Here is an 18,412-nt window from a genome sequence, read left to right on the forward strand (position 1 = left end):
GCCATTTCCTTCTCCAACTTATTTTACATATGAGGACAACTGAGGCAAACAGGGTTTAGAGACCTTCCCAGAGTCACACAGCTAGTGAATGTCTGAGGCCAGATTTGAACTTACAAAGATGAATCATGATTTCAAGCCCATTGCTCTATCCATTGAGATACATAGCTTCCCTCTTACCAATATAGCACTCCTTATAATTGACATGTACTAGATGGAATAATAAATATTACTACTACTACTACTGCTACTACTGCTGGTGCTGCTGCTGCTGCTGCTACTACTACCACCATGACAAGTACTACTATTAATTGTAATATTAATTGTAATAGGTGGTATTTATTTAGCACTTTAAGGTTTACAAATGCTTTGTGTGGACTAAATCTGAGTTCTACCTACAATAACCATGTAAGGTAGATATTATAGGTCTTTGCTTTATAGGTGGAGAAACTAAGAGTAATAGTTCACAAAACTAATTAGTACTAGAGATGAGATTTGAATTCCTATCTTCCTGACTTCAAATCTGACCCTTGATGCAATATACCCTGTATCTTGTTTTCAATACGATACTCCATTAGGGGTGAGTGACTTGTTAGAGGAAGCTAGTTAATGCTATGAATGAAGTAGATAATGTGCTGTATTTGGAGTTAAGAAGACCTGTAGTCAAATCCTACCTTACTAGCTCTGTTACCCTGGGCAAGTCACTTAGTTTCCTCATCTGCAAAATGGGGATAATAATAGCACCTACCTCTCAGGGTTGTTGTGAGGATCCAATGAGATATTTGTGAAGCTCTCTGCAAATCTTAAAGTGCTATCTATTGCACTGTCATTATTATTTATCGCCCAGAACACCAGAGTGTCAGCTATTTCATTCATACAAATGTCTCCCACTTCTGAGTAATAAATGTAGTTAGGACTGTACTTTATTATATTCTTATTTCTTGTGTGTTTTGTTCCCCCCCACTGGATTCAAAGCAACTTTATAACTTATACAACAAGGTTCCAGTAAGTGCCAATAATGAACCCTTTATTCCGATTTTCACTGCATATTTCCATTGGGCTAGAACCAGTTACCATATTTTAAATAAGTGTATCTTTAAATATTGTGAATTCCAGTACATGCAACCACTTCAGGGGATTCATCATTTGCAGTAACTGGGAACTGCCTGTATTTATTTTGCATCCTTCACAGAGCCTAGCACAGCACTGGACACAAAAGAGATGACTATGGGAGAAGAATGGTTTGATGAATTGGTTTTGTTTGGCGCAATAAAAGAATCAGTCAAAGGGAAAGACTTGGTATTATTACCCTGGTGACTTCAAGTAGTTAATGGATCTCTTACACTGTTTAGCTAAAAACTGCCTCCCCTTTTGTATTTGGTTTGTAAAATACAATTTTGTATTTGTCAGTATGTTGCTATGGTATATATTCTGTGTGCGTGTGCGTGTGTGTGTGTGCATACATGTGCACAAGTTTAGTCATCTTATCATCCAGATTCTAAGCTCTTTGAGAACATTTACTGTGCCTTCCATTTTTGAGATTGATTATCTCAGTGATTTTGGGCATAGTGAATTGATACAGAGGTTACCCTCATATAGAAGCAAGGTGTGAGGTTGCTAGGGCTCACTGTTCCTTGTCCATAGACTGCATACATGATCCTAATAGCTGTCTTACAAAAACTGTGTGCCATTGGTTTTAGGGGCATTTGAGTGTAAATTTTTCTCTTAACTGTAAAAACTACTTTTGAACTCATGTCCTGCTGCTGATGAGATCAGATCCTGGAATGTCTTTGTTATTTTCCAAAGTTCTGCAAGTTTGCCTTCATTCCCACAAAATATAAATGATTTTTTCAGCACATACTGATTAAAATATGTACATAGCTGAGTACTTGATGTTTGAGATATACAGACTAAAAAAAACCCATGCTTTCTACCCTTGAGAAACTTTCAGTTTAATTAGGGGAAACAAGAGGAACACATTTGTAAGTAATTAAAGGGCAGCTAGGTGGTGCCATGGATAGAAAGCTAGGCCTGGAGTCAGGAAGTCTCATTTTCCTGAATTCAAATCTGATCTCAGACTCTTACTAGCTGTTTAACTCTGGACAAGTCACTTAACCTTGTTTGCCTCAGTTTCCTTAACTATAAAACGAGTGGGATAAGAAAATGGCAAACCACTCTAGTATCTTTGCAAAGAAAACCCCAAATGGGTCATGGAGAGGTACACATGACTGAACAACAACATTTATAATATAAAAGAGTACAGAGCAGGAAAGGTGGATTGGAATATATTGGTAGATTGGTGACTGAACTTGTATCTAGGAAAGTTTTAAGGTAGAGGAGTCTATACTCTAACATGAAGGAAGGAAGCATCATAAGACTCCATATTTTAGAACTGGAAGGAACTTTAGGGATCATCTTTTCCAAACCCCTTATTTTACATATAAGAAATGAAGTGACTTATTACAAACCAAGTTTCATACTCAGGTCCTCTGACTCCAATCTAGCAATTTGTATTCTGTGCCACAAAGTGGTAAATCAATAGCAATTAACAGAGTAACACTGCCTATCTCAATGACCACTCAGAGCTGGTGGTTTTCACTGAAGCCTTCTAAAATTTCAAATGCTAGGCACTGTGAATTCTATTTTACCTCATAGCCACTTATTGTAAGTCATTCCAGATTGCTGATGATTAAGTAACCAAAAATTACTTAGAATATTATTTTAACATTAATATTAACAACATTATGATCAGAAAACTGCACTGGGGTTTTAATGAAGTAGTTTAAAAGTTGGAGAGAGGATATTACTCTGCTTGTTCTATCAGACAACCCACCCAAAGGACTCCAGCTTTCTTAGAGGTAAGAAGACCCCAAGTCAGGAATATCTGATTTCAAATCTTGTCTCAGACACTTGCTAGCTGTGTGATCCTGAACAAGTCACAACCTTTCTGTGCCTTCATTTTCTTGTTTGTAGAATGGGGATAACAATAGCACCTAACTTCCAGGGTTGCTGTGAGGATCAAATAAGGTAGTATTTGTCAAGTGCTTTACAAACCTTAATATGCTATATAAGTGATACTAATTATTAATAACCATTATTAAGTCAGCAGCATCATCATTATTTCTCTGAGTTCTGGCAAGAAATATCTTGCAGGATCCAAGCAGCCCAAGGATTAGCATTTCAAAGTCAGTATAGTCCAATGGAAAGAGTGCAAATAGCTTGGGTATGAGGAAATCCTTTCTAGTTTCCCTAGTGTAAGAACTCTAAGGACTTAGAGGACAAAAAGGACTGTTTCACTTGTTTTTATTTGGATTCTCAGTGCTTGACGTAATCATATACCACATGGTCATAGAGTCAAAGTCTGTGTCTTATTAATTCATTCTTTGCATGTACTACCTAGGAGTCCTTGGCTAAGTCACCTAACTTTTATGGAGCTCAGTTTCCTCTTCTATAAAATCCTCACTTTGGTTGGACTAGGTAGACCCTTGGTTCTGGACAGGTTCTGAGTCTTTTGACTTTGATTGTTTGTCCTTTTTTGGAGAGGACCAATGACATTACAAGGCTGATGTTTTGACATTCTTGTGAATTGAGTTTAAGGAAGGGAGAGCTGCTCAAAGTCATGAGCCTCACTCTTTCCTCTGGAGACAAGTGGGGAGGCAAAAGTCAAGATGACTAGGGGTTCTATGGTTCTTATAAAGTGGCAAAAAATCAGTTGGAAGCAGTTGGCTGGGCCTTGGCAGATGTTAGCAGGCAACATAATGTTGCCACGAGGCTTCTAGAGTTAAAGTCAGGAAGACCTGAGTTCAAATACTGCCTTAGACATTGACTAGCCCTTTGATTCTGGCCAAATCACTTCAAATCCCTCATCTAGAAAGTAAGGGGACCCCACCCCAGGTTTCTTGTTGTTTTAAAACTTTATTTGATCCTATGAAATGTGAATTCTCTGAGGAGGCCTTTGTCTTTATCCAAGTTGACTTTAAGACTCAAGGAAATGTGGCTTAACTCCCCACCGCCACTATACACACATACTTTATTTCCCAGCAAGCCCTTTGTTATAGATGAACAGAAGTTGGGAGGGAAGAGAGTTGCTAGCACCCTCTCCCAGCATCGTATCTGACATGCCCCTTAATCTCTCCTCTCAGACCTGACACTCCCTTCCTCCTTCATCCTGCTGGGAGCACAACCTGAAAAGCACAGATGCTCCTTCAGTGCTGGCCTTGGGATTTTTGTTTCCAAGTGGCTTTTGGTAGCAGATGTTGTTGTTTACTTTTCCATCCTTTCCTGGCCCCTCAGCTTCACAAACAGCACTTCGTGCTGATCTTTTCTTGCTGTGTGTGGAAGGAGAGGGGGGAGCTTTGCTGCATCTGTGGCTGTTGAGTCTCCACTGAGGTGGTTTGGCCTTATTTGACATTTAGAGCTCTTTCATAAACTAGTCTCTCCCTACCTTTTTATCTTCCTCATGCTTTACTCACCTGTGCATACATTAAGATTCAGTCCTACTGGCTTACTTATAGTTCCTTGAACGTGATATTATCTTTCACCTTCATGCCTTTGCACTGGGTGTTGCTTATGATTGAAATTCTGTCCCCTCATATGCATCTCTTGGATTTTCTGGCTTCCTTCAAGACTCAAGTCAAGTCCCATCTTCTGCAAGAGGTCTTTCCTGGTCTACGTCTCTACCAATGCCTCCTTCTTCAGGTTACCTTCTGTCTACTCTGTATGTGTGTGTGTGCATATATATATATGTGTGTGTGTCCATACGTATATGTGTATATATACATATATGCATATATGTATATATGTGTGCATACATATGTATGTGTGTATGTGTACACACACAATGGTTAGAGTACTGGATCTGGAATTAGGAAGACCAGAGTTCCTCTCTGGCCATAGGTACTTACTAGCTGTATGACCTTAGGTAAGTCATTCACCTCTGTCTGCCTAAGTATCCTCATTTGTAAAATGGGGATAGTAATAGCAGCTATCTCCTAGGAATGCTGTGAAGATAAAATGAGGTACCATTTGTAAAGTACTTAATAAACCTTCGGATGCTATCTAGAGATGCTAGATATCATCACCATCATTATTTATACATTGTCTTGTCCATTAGAACATGCACTCCTTAAGGCTGGGGATTGTAGTTACCTTTCTTCACATTCCCAATGTTTAGCTGATTGCTTGGCACATTACTAAATAAACACTTTTTGACTGGCTGACTGATGGAGGTTTGTGTCTGAATTCCAGAAGAGTCATATGTGTTGTTGTTGTTCATGGAAAAACCCCCTACTTCTTCTCAGTTGTGGATGAATGTGAAAAGTGGTATCATAAAATGGATGCAGAAAGGAGACTGTAAACCAGGATTCTGTGGCCTCCAGGGTCCCTTTGCCATAACTAGTGTCCATGACCTGGCTCAGGGCATTACACACATCTCTCCTTAACCTCCTATCACATGCCAAATAACATTGAAATTCTTTTAAAATGATAGAAGGTATTCCCATTTGAAAACTTTTACTGTTATTCGTCTTCTTTCAGGATAGTAGATTGAACAACAAATTAGATATAGAAAAGGATTTTGATATGCTTCATTTATTTATTTATTTATTTGTCCAAACATTTGGACAAATCCAGCCAGTTCCCTTGAAAGTCGTCATGGAATAAACAAACTCATAATCATAAGATATAAGAACTAGAAGATATCTTAGAGATATTCTAGTCAAGCATTTTCCTTTTTTTTTTTTGAAGGGATTTCTTTTTTTTAAATGAAAAAGTATTTTATTACATTATACCAGGCACAGCGTTAAGGACTGGGGATACAAATAGAAAAGTGAAACAATCCCTGATTTTGTCAGGCTCACATTCTAAGAGGCAGGCCAACACAGGCCAGGGTTCAGGAGTTCCACATAGGTAACTATCTGTCTCCCTCATTACATCATCAATGGAGAAAGTGAAAGGGCCCATAAAATAAAGATCATTCTAATAATTTTGTTAAAATGTCCACTCTTTTGAGGGGCCTGTTTTTTTATATTTATTTAGTTTTAGTTTTCAACATTCACTTCCACAAAATTTTGAGTTCCAAATTTTCTCCCCATCTCTCCCTTCCCCCATGCCAAAACACCATACATTCTGATTACCCCTTCTCCCAATTTGCCCTCCCTTCTATCACACCCCTCCCTTCCCTTACTCCATCTTCTCCCTTTTCTTGTAGGGCAAGATAGATTTCTATACCCCATTACCCATATTTCTTATTTCCCAATTGTATGCAATAACAATTCTCAACATTTGTTCCTAAAACTTTGAGTTCCAACCTCTTTCCCTTCCTCCCTCCCCACCCATTGCCACTGAGAAGGCAAGCAATTCAATATAGGCTATATATGTGTACTTTTGCAAAAAACTTCCATAATAGTCATGTTGTATAAGACTAACTATATTTCCCTCCATCATATCCTACCCCCCATTTATTCTGTTCTCTCTTTTGACCTTGTCCCTCCCCAAAAGTGTTTACTTCTAATTACTCCCTCCTCCCATTTGCCCTCCCTTCTGTCACCCCCCACCCCACCTACCCCCTTCTCCCCTACTTTCCTGTAGTGTAAGATAGATTTTTATACCAAATTGAATGAGCATGTTATTCCCTCCTTAAGCCAAATGTGATGTGAGTAAGCTTCATTTTTCCCTCTCACCTCTCCCTTTTCTTCTCCATTGAAAAAGCTTTTTCTTGCCCCTTTTATGAGAGATAATTTGCCCCATTCCATTTCTCCTTTTCTCCTCCCAGTATATTCTTCTTTCATCCCTTAATTTTATTTTTTTGCATATCATCCCTTCCTAATCAACTCACCCTGTGCTCTCTGTGTGTGTGTGTGTGTGTGTGTGTATAATCCCTCCAACTACCCAAATACTGAGAAAAGTTTCAAGACTTACAAATATTATCTTCCCATGTAGGAAGGTAAATAGTTCAACTTTAGAAAGTCCCTTATGATTCTCTTTCCAGTTTACCTTTTCATGTTTCTCTTGATTCTTGTGTTTGAAAGTCAAATTTTCTATTCAGCTCTGGTCTTTTCATCAAGAATGCTTTATTTCATTGAATATCCATTTTTTCTCCTGGAGTACTGTACTCAGTTTTGCTGGGTAGGTGATTCTTGGTTTTAATCCTAGCTGTTTGACTTCTGGAATATCATATTCCAAGCCCTGTTATCTCTTAATGTAGAAGATGCTAGATCTTGTGTTATCCTGATTGTATTTCCACAATACTTGAATTGTTTCTTTCTAGCTGCTTGCAATATTTTCTCCTTGGGCTGGGAACTCTGGAATTTGGCTACAATAATCCTAGGAGTTTCTCTTTTTGGATCTCTTTCAGGAGGTGATTGGTAGATTCTTTCAACATTTATTTTGCCCTCTGGTTCTAGAATCTCAGGGCAGTTTTCCTTGATAATTTCATAAAAGATGATGTCTAGGTTCTTTTTTTGATCATGGCTTTCAGGTAGTCCCATAATTTTTAAATTGTCTCTCCTGGATCTATTTTCCAGGTCAATTATTTTTCCAAGGAGATATTTCACATTGTCTTCTATTTTTTCATTCTTTTGGTTTTGTTTTGTAATTTCTTGGTTTCTCATAAAGTCATTAGGTTCCATCTGTTCTACCCTCATTTTTAAAGAACTGTTTTCTTCAGTGAGCTTTTGAACCTCCTTTTCCATTTGTCTAATTCTGCTTTTTAAAACATTCTTCTCCTTATTGACTTTTTGGACCTCTTTTGCCAATTGAGTTAGCCTATTTTTAAAGGTGTTGTTTTCTTCAGCATTTTGGGGGTTCCTTTAGCAAGCTGTTGAGTCGCTTTTCATGATTTTCTTGCATTGCTCTCATTTCTCTTCCCAATTTTTCCTTCACCTCTCTTATTTGATTTTCAAAATCCTTTTTGAACTCTTCCATGACCTGAGACCATTGCATATTTATTTTGGAGATTTTGGATGCAGAAGCCTTGACTTTTAGGTCTCCCTCTGGTAGTATGCATTGTTCTTCCTCATCCAAAAGGATGGAGGAAAATATCTCTTCACCAAGAAAGTAGCCTTCTACAGTTTTATTTTTCCCCCTTCTGGGACATTTTCCCAGCCAGTTACTCAACTTTTGAATCCTTTGTCAAGAGGAGGGTATATTCTGAGGCCCTGTAAGTTCTCAGTTCCTTCAAAGTGGCACAATCAAGGGAGAGTAGTTTACTCCTCTCCTGGCCTGCACTCTGATCTGGGAGCAACCACAGGCATTGTGTTCTGCCCAGGATCTGCCTGCAGGGTTCCCTCTCCAGAGCCTCCATGAGCTCCACTGTCAGCACTCTTCCTCAACAGCCAGAAGAGCCTCTCAAGGCTGAGATCCAGATCAGTGGCTCAATTCTTCCAGGGTCTTTAGGTGGAGGGCTCCAAAAATGGATGCTGCCTATGCAGTGGCTGCTGCTGGTGGGTCCAGATCACGTTTCCTTCTCACCCAAGTGAAAAAACTTTCTCGCTGACCTTTGAAGCTGTCTTTGGCATCTGTAGGTTGAACAATCTGGGAACTCCTGCTGCCAGTGGCACCCTGAAGATTGCTCCGGGTCCCGTCCCTGCTGTGCTGCACAGCCCATGCTGAGCTGTGCTCTGCTCTGTGCCCAGTGCAATAGACCTTTCCTGTTGACCTTCCAGGCTGTTTTGGGCTGGAAATTGCTTTCAGTCTGCCATTTTGTGGCTTCTGGTGCTCTAGAATTTGTTTAGAGTCATTTTTTACAGGTATTTTAGGGGCTATGTGGGGAGCTTCTACAGGTCCTTCTTTCTACTCTGCCATCTTGGCTGCGCCCCCTAGTCAAGCATTTTCTGAACCGTGTACCACATGGTACAAATAAAAGGTCTGTAAGAGCATTTCAATGCTAGCAATATTTTCCCCTCAAAAGTATTAAATGTAAATTTATATGTAAATGAAATACTTATATGAAATAATTTTGGAGAATATGAAATAGATTAAATTTTCTTTATTTCATTGCAAAATTTTCCTAATTCTCATTTATCCTAGGAATAATCTCTGCCTCTCAGATTCCCCAACTAGCATTTTATATCAGTATATTTTATGCTAAATCGTATGAAATGGCCAAATTAGCTGGGGAAGGGCCTAACTAATGTACTGTTCAAATAGTCTTATTCAAAATCTGTTATAAAGTTAAATAGTAACCCATGAGAACTAAAGCCCAGAGGTGGGGTGTTCAAAGTCACACAGCTAGTTAGTGTGTGACTAGTGTTAACTAGTTAGTTAGTGGTAGAAGTAGAATCTAGAACTCAGATTTCTAAACTCTTAGGTCATTGTTTTTCTACCACACTAGACAATATTCTATATATAAGATTAAAAGCTTGATTTATTTTTTACACAAATAAATATAAACTCTACTTAATAGTAATTAAAGTATCTATTACTAAAACAAAATCTATGGTTAAGATGAAACAGCTTAGGTAGTTTGACTCAATATTTCCTGAAAACTCACCCAGTATTTTCTGCCTCAATTTTATCAACAGAAAGAAAGAAATAATATTAGCCCTATTTGAGGGCCAATATAATATAGTAGAAAAGATATTGAACTTCTAAGAAATGAAAGATATTAAAGCCTTTAGACTACTAAGGAGCCTCATCTATATCTCTAATTCTTTCTTCCACATATTAAGAGGTGAAAAGTTCTGAACAATGTCAACGCCAAACAGCACTATAAAATGAAATTGACTACATCTCAGCAGATAGAAAATGGCTGCTAATGATTGATGAAAGTTTGTTGTTGTAACTGCTCATGTTTTGTTCTTAAAGATGATCAATGACATCACGAGGGTGATGTCTTGACTTGCACGTGAATTGAATTTAAGTGAGGTAGAGCAAAGTCATCAGCCTCACTGTCTCCTCCAGAGTCATCAAAGTCCAGTGGCAACACAAAAGTCAAGATGATTGGAGATGACCCAGGATGCCAACTGAGTTTGGAAGCATTGATTTGTATATTAATACCAATGGCTAGTCAGCCTGCCAAAAACCTGGAGTCACTCTTAAGTCAAATTATAGTTTTCTCCTCACAATAACTCTGGGAGGTTGGTGCTGTTATTATCTCCAGTCTAAAGATGAAGAAACTGAGGCAGAACAAGTTTAAGTGTCTTGCCCAGGGTCACACAGCTATCAAGTGTCGGCTTTTGAACTCAGATCTTCCTAATTCCCAGTCCAGAATTCTATTTACTCCACCACTTAATGACCTAGATGAAAGTAGAATGAATATAATAGATACAAAATATAACATCTATTGTCACTTCTATAGTTCTCTGTTCTCATTATTAAGGAAGTGGGAATCCTGTCCATTGCCATAACATGGTAGTACCTGCAAGGGAGTAAAAATAAGGCAGGTAGAAGTTGGTAAGATTGTCCGGGCCTGAACAAATTACTGTTCAGTCATTTCAGTTATGTCTGACTCTCTGTGACCCCATTTTGGGTTTTCTTTGTACATAGAGGGAAAACAAAACAAACAAAATAACCCTACACTTGTTAGTGGCAAACATTTTGACAAACATTAATGAATCAGTTTTTAAGATAATTCAAAGAAGAGATCCTCCAAAAGCAGAAAACATCACTGACACGATTATCAAAACAAAAAGGTGCCTGAGACAACATCAGCAGATATAAAATCCCACTGTTCTCCTGGTTATTCTGTATGGCTGTGTGAGGTAGGAGCAATATTTAAGTCCCTTACTAGGCTAGGCCTTTTTCCTCCAAAAAGACATGGAAGCTGTCTCTGAGATTTGATTGGTTCAGGGAGCTAAAGGTGCTACCCTTGACTCAGTTTTTTTGTTGTCTGGGGCATAAAAAGGTCAGGCCATGAGAAGTTAGTTCTTCTTACACTTGCGCATGCCACTGCTAAGTGTCATCAACTCCCCTTTCACCAACCCACTCTTCTAACCGGATGAATTTAGAAACAAAAGGGAACATAGAGATCATGGAATCTTATCCTCTTAGATTTGGAAGTAGAAAGGAAGAGATTTTCAAAATCAATTAGTTATTTCACAATGAGGAAATTGAAGTCTATAGAAGTTGTGACTTGACCAAGGTCCCATAAACAATAAGAGGCAGGATCCTACCCAGGTCCTCCAAGTCCAAGTCCAGTGATAATGCTATTCAACCCTATAGCCTTTTGACAAACCCCATAATTTTATAAATGAAGAAACTGAAGACCAGAAAGTTTACATAGCACCCACAATCAGATACCTAGTTTGCTGAAGAACTTTAGGAAGAGGGTCCTTTCTGCTTGCTCCTGATAACCTGGATTGATCAGTTCTGTATTGATTGTTTTCAGTTCAATTCATCAAAGAATTGTTAATCACTTACTCTTTGCAAGGAACTATGCTAGGTGCTGAGAATAAAAGGTACAAAATGGCATGAGCCCCTCAACATGTGCATAGCTAAATATAATACATGGTAGAATGTTTTAGGGTTAAAAGTGTAATTCAGATAAAGTGGACCAGGAAAATTTGTTGAGGGTGAAAATACTTTCAACTTAGGAAATCAGGGAAGATTTCACAAAAAAGGCAGACCTTGAGTTAAGCCTTTAAAGTTCAGCTTTTAAAGAAAAGAGGAACTTCAACAGTTGAGATGGAGATGGAGCACACACATTGTGGGATGGAATACATTTCTGGCATGAGATGGGTACAGCCAGCATTAAAGTGGTGTTTGCTTTCCTCTCTTCACAATCTGTTTTCTCTGCATTCTGTGCGTTTGCAGATGTTATTACTACCATCTGGAAAGCCTTTGCCTTTGCGCTCTTATAATTCAAGAATGTCTCTTCCTTCGAAAGTTTAGAGCAAATTATTTATTCTGTTTACCATGAGGTCAAAGGTAATGGCACTAATGGTCTTATCACTTTTTTAAAAACTAGACCTGTTATTTCTTCAGGGTAGGGAACTCCTGGACTTAATTCCTTGTACCAACACAAATCAGTACCTTCTTGGTATTTATAGTTACAGAGCTTCCTTGGGCATTGAAAAGTTAAACAAGATCTAATGAAATTTTACAAATGCAAGATGAACTCCCTGTTGTTGTTTAGTTGCATCCAACTCCGTGACCTTATGGACTACAGCACGCCAGGGCCTTCTATCCTCCCTTATCTCCCAAAGTCTGTCCAAGCTCATGTTTGTTATTTCCATACACCATCTATCCATCTCATCCTCTGCCATCTCCTGATGGCAGGTTCTTTTTAGGCAGATAATTAAGTGAAGGAGAAGCAAAGCAATCTAGCACAGCAGCTGTCAAACTTGGTGGTCTCAGAATCCCTTTTACACTATTATAAGTCATTGAGGGCTCCAAAGAGCTTTTGTTTATATGGGCTGTAGCCATCACAATTTGCCATATTAGAAATTAACCCTGATAAGTTAAAAATATATTTATTTGCAAATTCATTTAATAAGCAATGAGTATAAATAACATTGTTTATGAAAAATAATTATATTTTCTAAAACAAAAATAATTAGTGAAGAAATAACTTGCCCAAAGGCACATAACTCATAGGGGATATTTATATAACACTCTGAAGTCTGCAAAATAGTTTATGTGCATTATGTCATTCTCTCCTCACAATAACTCTGTGAGATGGATACTATGGGGAGAACTCTTCCACTTTATGTTAAATGAAGTTTACTCAGCAACATCAAGTGACTTATCCATGGTCATGAAGCTAATTAGTGTCAGAAACCACAGGATATAAACTCAGGCTTTCCTTGTTCCATTAAGTCAGCCACTCTCCAAGGTGCCACACAGGCCTGAAAAGCCAATAAACTCCCTAGTTCAGTCTCCCATCATTGCTCATGTGCACATATTGGATCAGCCTCCTAAATGGTGTCTCTCTGTTTCATCCATCCTTCACACAGCTAGCAATGGCGTGATCTTCCTAAAGCACAGAACTGCCCTTATTCAATACAGATTCTTCAGTTTAGCATTTAAATCCCTCTAGAAGCTGGCCCCAACCTCTCCTTCCAGGTTTATTATACGTTGTTCCCTTTCTCATCCTTGGTGGTCCAACCCAATTGGCTTTATGCTGCTTCTCACACATTTCACTCCTTCTTCTCTCCCTCTCTTTACACTGGTCCCCTCCCCCTACTCTGAGCCTTGAATGCACTCTTTCAATCTTCCTTACTTTTAGAATCCTTGATTTCCTTTCAAAACTTAAGACTAACTTTCTATAGGGAGGCTTTTCTGATCCACCTAAATTCTAGTGCCTTCCTTACAACAAATTACCTTGTACTTATTTTCCAAACATTTTGTGTACACTTTTTATGTATAGATTACCAATTCTTTGAGGGCAAGAAATGTTTTATTTTTGTCATTGTATAGACAAAGCCTTGTTTAGTCATGTCCAGCTTTTCATGACTCTATGGGTTGTACTATCCAGGGGATTTTCTTGGCAAAGGTACTGGAATGGTTTGCTATTTTCTTCTTCAGTGGATTAAGGCAAATAGATTAAGTGACTTGCCTAGGATCATACAGCTAGTAAGTGTCTGAGACTGGATTTGAACACAGGTCTTCTTGACTCCAGGCCCAGAGCTTTATCCACTGAGCCATCTTGCTGCCTCTAGATGCAAAGGCTAACAGTGCCCCATAAATATTGATATTTAATATGTAATTAGTGATTAATTGGATATGTTTTAAATTTAAGAAAGTTTTAACAAAGGACAGTTTCTGTCCATTAGCCTCTAGGTTATGAGTTTAATGTGCTTCTTAGAACCCTGATTTTTTAAATTCTAGTCAGGTAATAACATTATATCAGCTATTACTAAAATAACAGCATAAGTTATTAAGAATCCATAATTATCATTTCATGTTCTATTTTATGGAGTCAGTGGAAGTAGCTTCTCCATGCCAATGAGAACATGCATAGATGCTCATACAGACTCTGAGAATTTGTTATGTCTTTGGCTATTTGGTAGACATTAAGTGGAAGTGAATAATAAAATGAGGAGAACCATTTAGTTTTCTGCAGTTTTGTGCCTTTGGGGCGAACAGCATTTTTTTCATGGCTACTTTGAACTATTCTATGTCATAATATCATCTGTAAGTTAATATTGATTTATCTTCTTTATGATCTAGGGACCAGCCTCCTGTGGCAGATAAAGAACATGGTAGGAAGAGACAGTTCCTTGCTGGAAAGTATCTTTCTATTGCCTAAGTTGTTTGAAAGATGTCTATAATCAGTTGACATGGGATATTTATTTGTGTGTAAGGACCATTCTCTTTCAAAAAAGGAGAAGCGTTCAGCTGCTTATATCAACTCAGAGTTTACTCTGATGTCAGTTTTCTTGTGACACATCCTCTAAATAATTTTTTTTATATCTTGTTTAATCTCTTTCCTTTACCTTCTGTCTGTCCTACTTTCCCTTTCTGTGAGTTTGTGAAGACCAGGACATGGTTGTGTGATACTTGTCACTGATATTCACTTATCCTTTTATTTATAATTTTTCAGTCTTAAATGCAGAATGTAGGATAGAATTATTGTGTGGTCATATTACATGTGAAGTATCCTTCATTGTGCTTAGTGCTTCAGAGCCTGCAACCTTATTAGGCTAGAGAAGAGAATGCTTAGGGATGCATTTGAAGGATCATCACACAGGAGATGGATTAGACTTGTCTTGACTAGACAGAAGTCCTAGGAGCAATGGGACTAAACTTGTGGCTGCAGGAGAGCAGGGGACTTGGTCATAGTTCCAGGGCCAAGAGGATGTTAGCGCTTGTGGCTGCAGGGGAGTAGGAGTCTGTCCCAGGTAAAAACCAGAGTGTAGACCAGGAGAGTAACGACCACATCTTTTCTAGATCACACTGCCTTGGAAGCCCCCAAAACTTGAAGAGCTCCAGAACTATCTCAGAAAACAATATCACAAAAAACCATGAAGCTTAGGATAGTGCTACCCACCTCTAGGAGAGCAGAGCCCAACTTTAACATAAAGTTCAAAGTCAAGAAAAAGGCTAGAAAAATGAACAAACAATCAAAACAGGACCTGACCATAAAAAGCTACCACTGTAGCAGGGAAGACCAAGACGTAAACTCAAAAGAAGAGAACAGTGTGAAAACAGCAACAAGTTAAGCGTCAAACAAAAACGCTAATTGCACCCAAGGCCAACAAGAATTCCTGGAAGAGGTTTTTGTTTTTTATTTTTTTAAAAAGGTAAGAGTAGTGGAGGAAAAATTGAGAAAAGAAATGAGGATTATACAAGAAAATTATGAAAAAAAGAATTAAAAGCTTGGTAAAAGAGGCATAAGAAATACTGAAGAAAATGACACCTTAAACAATCTAATTGGCTGAATAGTAAAAGAGGCCCAAAATTCAACGAAGAAACAAACTCCTTAAAAAGCAGAATTAGGCAAATGGAAGCTAATGACTCCACGAGATATGAAGAAACAATAAAACCAAATCAAAAGAATGAAAAGTGGGAGAAAATGTGAAATATCTCATTGGAAAAACAACTGACCTGGGAAAAAAGATTTTTTTTTTTCAATTTACTAGGTAACTTTTTTTTCTTATTTGAAGGATTTCTTTATTATTAATTTATTTTTTTTTCAGTTTTCTACAATTACTTCCATAAGTCTTAGGTTTTCTTCCCTTCCTTCCCTTCTCTCTCCTCAAGATGGCATGTAATGTTATATGGGTTCTACACATACATTCTTATTAAACACATTTTCACATTAGTCATGTTGCATAGAAGAATTAAAATGAGTGGGAGAAACAATGAGAAAAACCCAAACAAAACAAAACATAACACAAGAGAAAATATTCTGTTTCATTCTGTGTTCCAATTCTATAGTTCTTTCTCTAGATGTGGATGACATTTAGCCTCAAGAGTCCTTTGGGAATGTTTTAGGTCCTTGCATTGCTGTGAAGGGCTAAGTCTACCAGAAAAATTCATCCCACACTGTGGTTGTTACTGTGTGTAATGATCTCCTTGTTCTGCTCCTTTCACTCAGCATTAGATCATATAAATCCTTGCAGGCCTCTCTGAAGTCTTCCTGTTCATCATTTCTCATAGCACAGTAGTATTCCTTTACATTCACATACCACAACTTGTTCAGCCATTCCCCAATTGATGGGCATTCCCTCAATTTCCCATTCTTGGCCACCACAAAGAGAGCTGCTATATTTTAGTACATGTGGGACTCTTTCCCATTTTTATGATCTCTTTGGGATACAGTCCTAGAAGCAATATTGCTGGGTCAAAGGGTATGCACATGAAAAAAAAAAGATTGAAGACAGATAATTTAGGAATTAATTGGACTACCCAAAAGTTATGATGAGAAACAAACTACACATCATATTTCAAGAAATTAGATCTGGAGAATAAAATAGAAATTGAAAGAATCCACTGATCACCTCCTGAAGGAGATCTCAAAACAAGAACTCCAAGGAATATCATAGCCAGAGGTCCCAAGTCAAGGAGAAAATATTGCAAGTAGTCAGATAGAAACAATTCAAATATTGTGGTGCTACAATCATGATTACATAAGCTTTAGCAACTTTCACAATAAAGGAATGCACAGTTTGGAATATGATATCCCGTAGGGCAAAAGAGCTCTGATTATAATTAAGAATGTCCTACCTAGCAAAATTAAGTATAATCCTTATGGGGAAAATGAATATTCAATAAAATAGAGAATGCTTAAGCATTACTGATACAAAGACCAGAGCTGCATAGAAAATTTGACACAAAACTCAAAAGAAGTATAAAAATGTAAACATGAAAAAATAATCATAAGGGACTCAATAAAGTTAATCTGTTTAATTTCTATATGGGAAGGTGAAACATGTAACTCCTAAGAACTTTATCATTATTATGGCAATTAGAAAGAGTCTACATAGACAGAGGGCTCAGGTGGAAGGCAATTATGTGGGGATAATTTATAAAAAATAAAAATAAAAATGGAATGAGAAAGAAGGATGCACTGGGAGAGGAGGGAAGGGAGAGGTAGAGTAGGGAAAATGTTCTTACATAAAAGAGTCACAGAAAGAAAAGCTTTTATAGTAGAGGATACAGTGGTAGGATGGACAACACTTGGATTTCATTCTTATTGGAATTGGTTCAAAGGGGAAGAATATATATATGTATATATATGTATACATATACACACATATACATACATATTTATATACATATATGCACCCATATACACACATACATACATATACATACACACACATATATACATACACATATATTTATATGTGTGTGGGTATGGAAATCTATCTTTTCCAATAGGGAAATATGAGAGGAAGGGGATAAGAGGTATGGGGCAGGGGAGGGAATGATAAAATGAAAGGTAGATTAAGGGAGACAGTGGTCAAAAGCAAAGCAAACTTTTGAGGAGAGACAGGATGAAAAAAGAGAGAGAGGAAAGGATTGAGAAAAATATACAATTAGTAATCATAACTGTGAATGTAAATGGGATGAGTTCACCCATCAAACAGGTGAGGTATAGCAGAAAGGATTAGAAGCTGGAATTTTCCAAGTGACACACTTGAAACAGAAAGCCATGCAGAGTTAAAATAAAAGGCTGGAGTTGAATCTATTATGCTTCAGTTCGGTTAAAAAAAAAGCAGGGGTAGCAATCCTGGTCTGAGACAAAGCAAAAACAGACCTAGTTAAAAAGACATAACAAGGGAAACTGTACTTTGCAAAAAGGTACTATAGAAAATGAAGTAATATAAGAATTTTAAAAGCAAGTTTCTCTGATAAAGGACTCATTTCTCAAATATATAGAGAACTGAATCAAACTTATAAGAATACCATCATTTGCCCAGTTGATAAATGGTCAAAGATATGAACAAGCAATTTCCAGACAAAGTAGCCAAAGTGACCCTTAGTCATATGAAAAAATCTTCTAAATTACTATTGACTAGAGAAATGCGAATTAGAACAACTCTGAGTACCTCTTTATATCTATCAGATTTGCCAACATGACAGAAAAGGAAAATGACAAATATTGGAGGGCATGTGGAAAAATTGGGACACTGATGGTGGGTTTGTGAACTGGTTCAGCCATTCTGGAGAACAATTTGGCACAATGCCAAAGCAGTATAAAACAATGCATACTCCTTGACCCAGCAATATTACTACTAGGTCTGAACTGCAAAGAGATCAAAGAAAAAGGAAAAGGACCTATATGAATAAAAGATTTATAGTGGCTCTTTTAATGGTAGCAAAGTATTGGAAATTGAGAGGATGCTCATCAACTGAGGAATGGCCAAACAAGCTGTGGTATATGACTTTGATAGAGTATTATTGTGCTATGACAAATGACATGGTGGGTGATTTCAGAAAAACATGACAAGATCTATATGAACTGATGCAAAGTGTGAAGAGCTGGGAAATCATGCACTATAAAGAGTAATGATAAAAAAATGCTAAC

The 18,412-nt window shown here is 37.6% G+C and overlaps 1 protein-coding gene across 3 annotated transcripts in view; it reads left to right on the top strand.

Moving 5' to 3' along the window:
- KCNH1 (potassium voltage-gated channel subfamily H member 1) overlaps nucleotides 1-18,412 on the top strand; it is a 582,340-nt gene that overhangs the window by 261,899 nt on the left and 302,029 nt on the right. The gene's annotated exons all lie outside the window — the stretch shown is intronic.

The sequence above is a fragment of the Notamacropus eugenii genome, chromosome 2, assembly GCF_028372415.1.
Source record: "Notamacropus eugenii isolate mMacEug1 chromosome 2, mMacEug1.pri_v2, whole genome shotgun sequence".
Lineage (NCBI taxonomy): Eukaryota > Metazoa > Chordata > Mammalia > Diprotodontia > Macropodidae > Notamacropus > Notamacropus eugenii.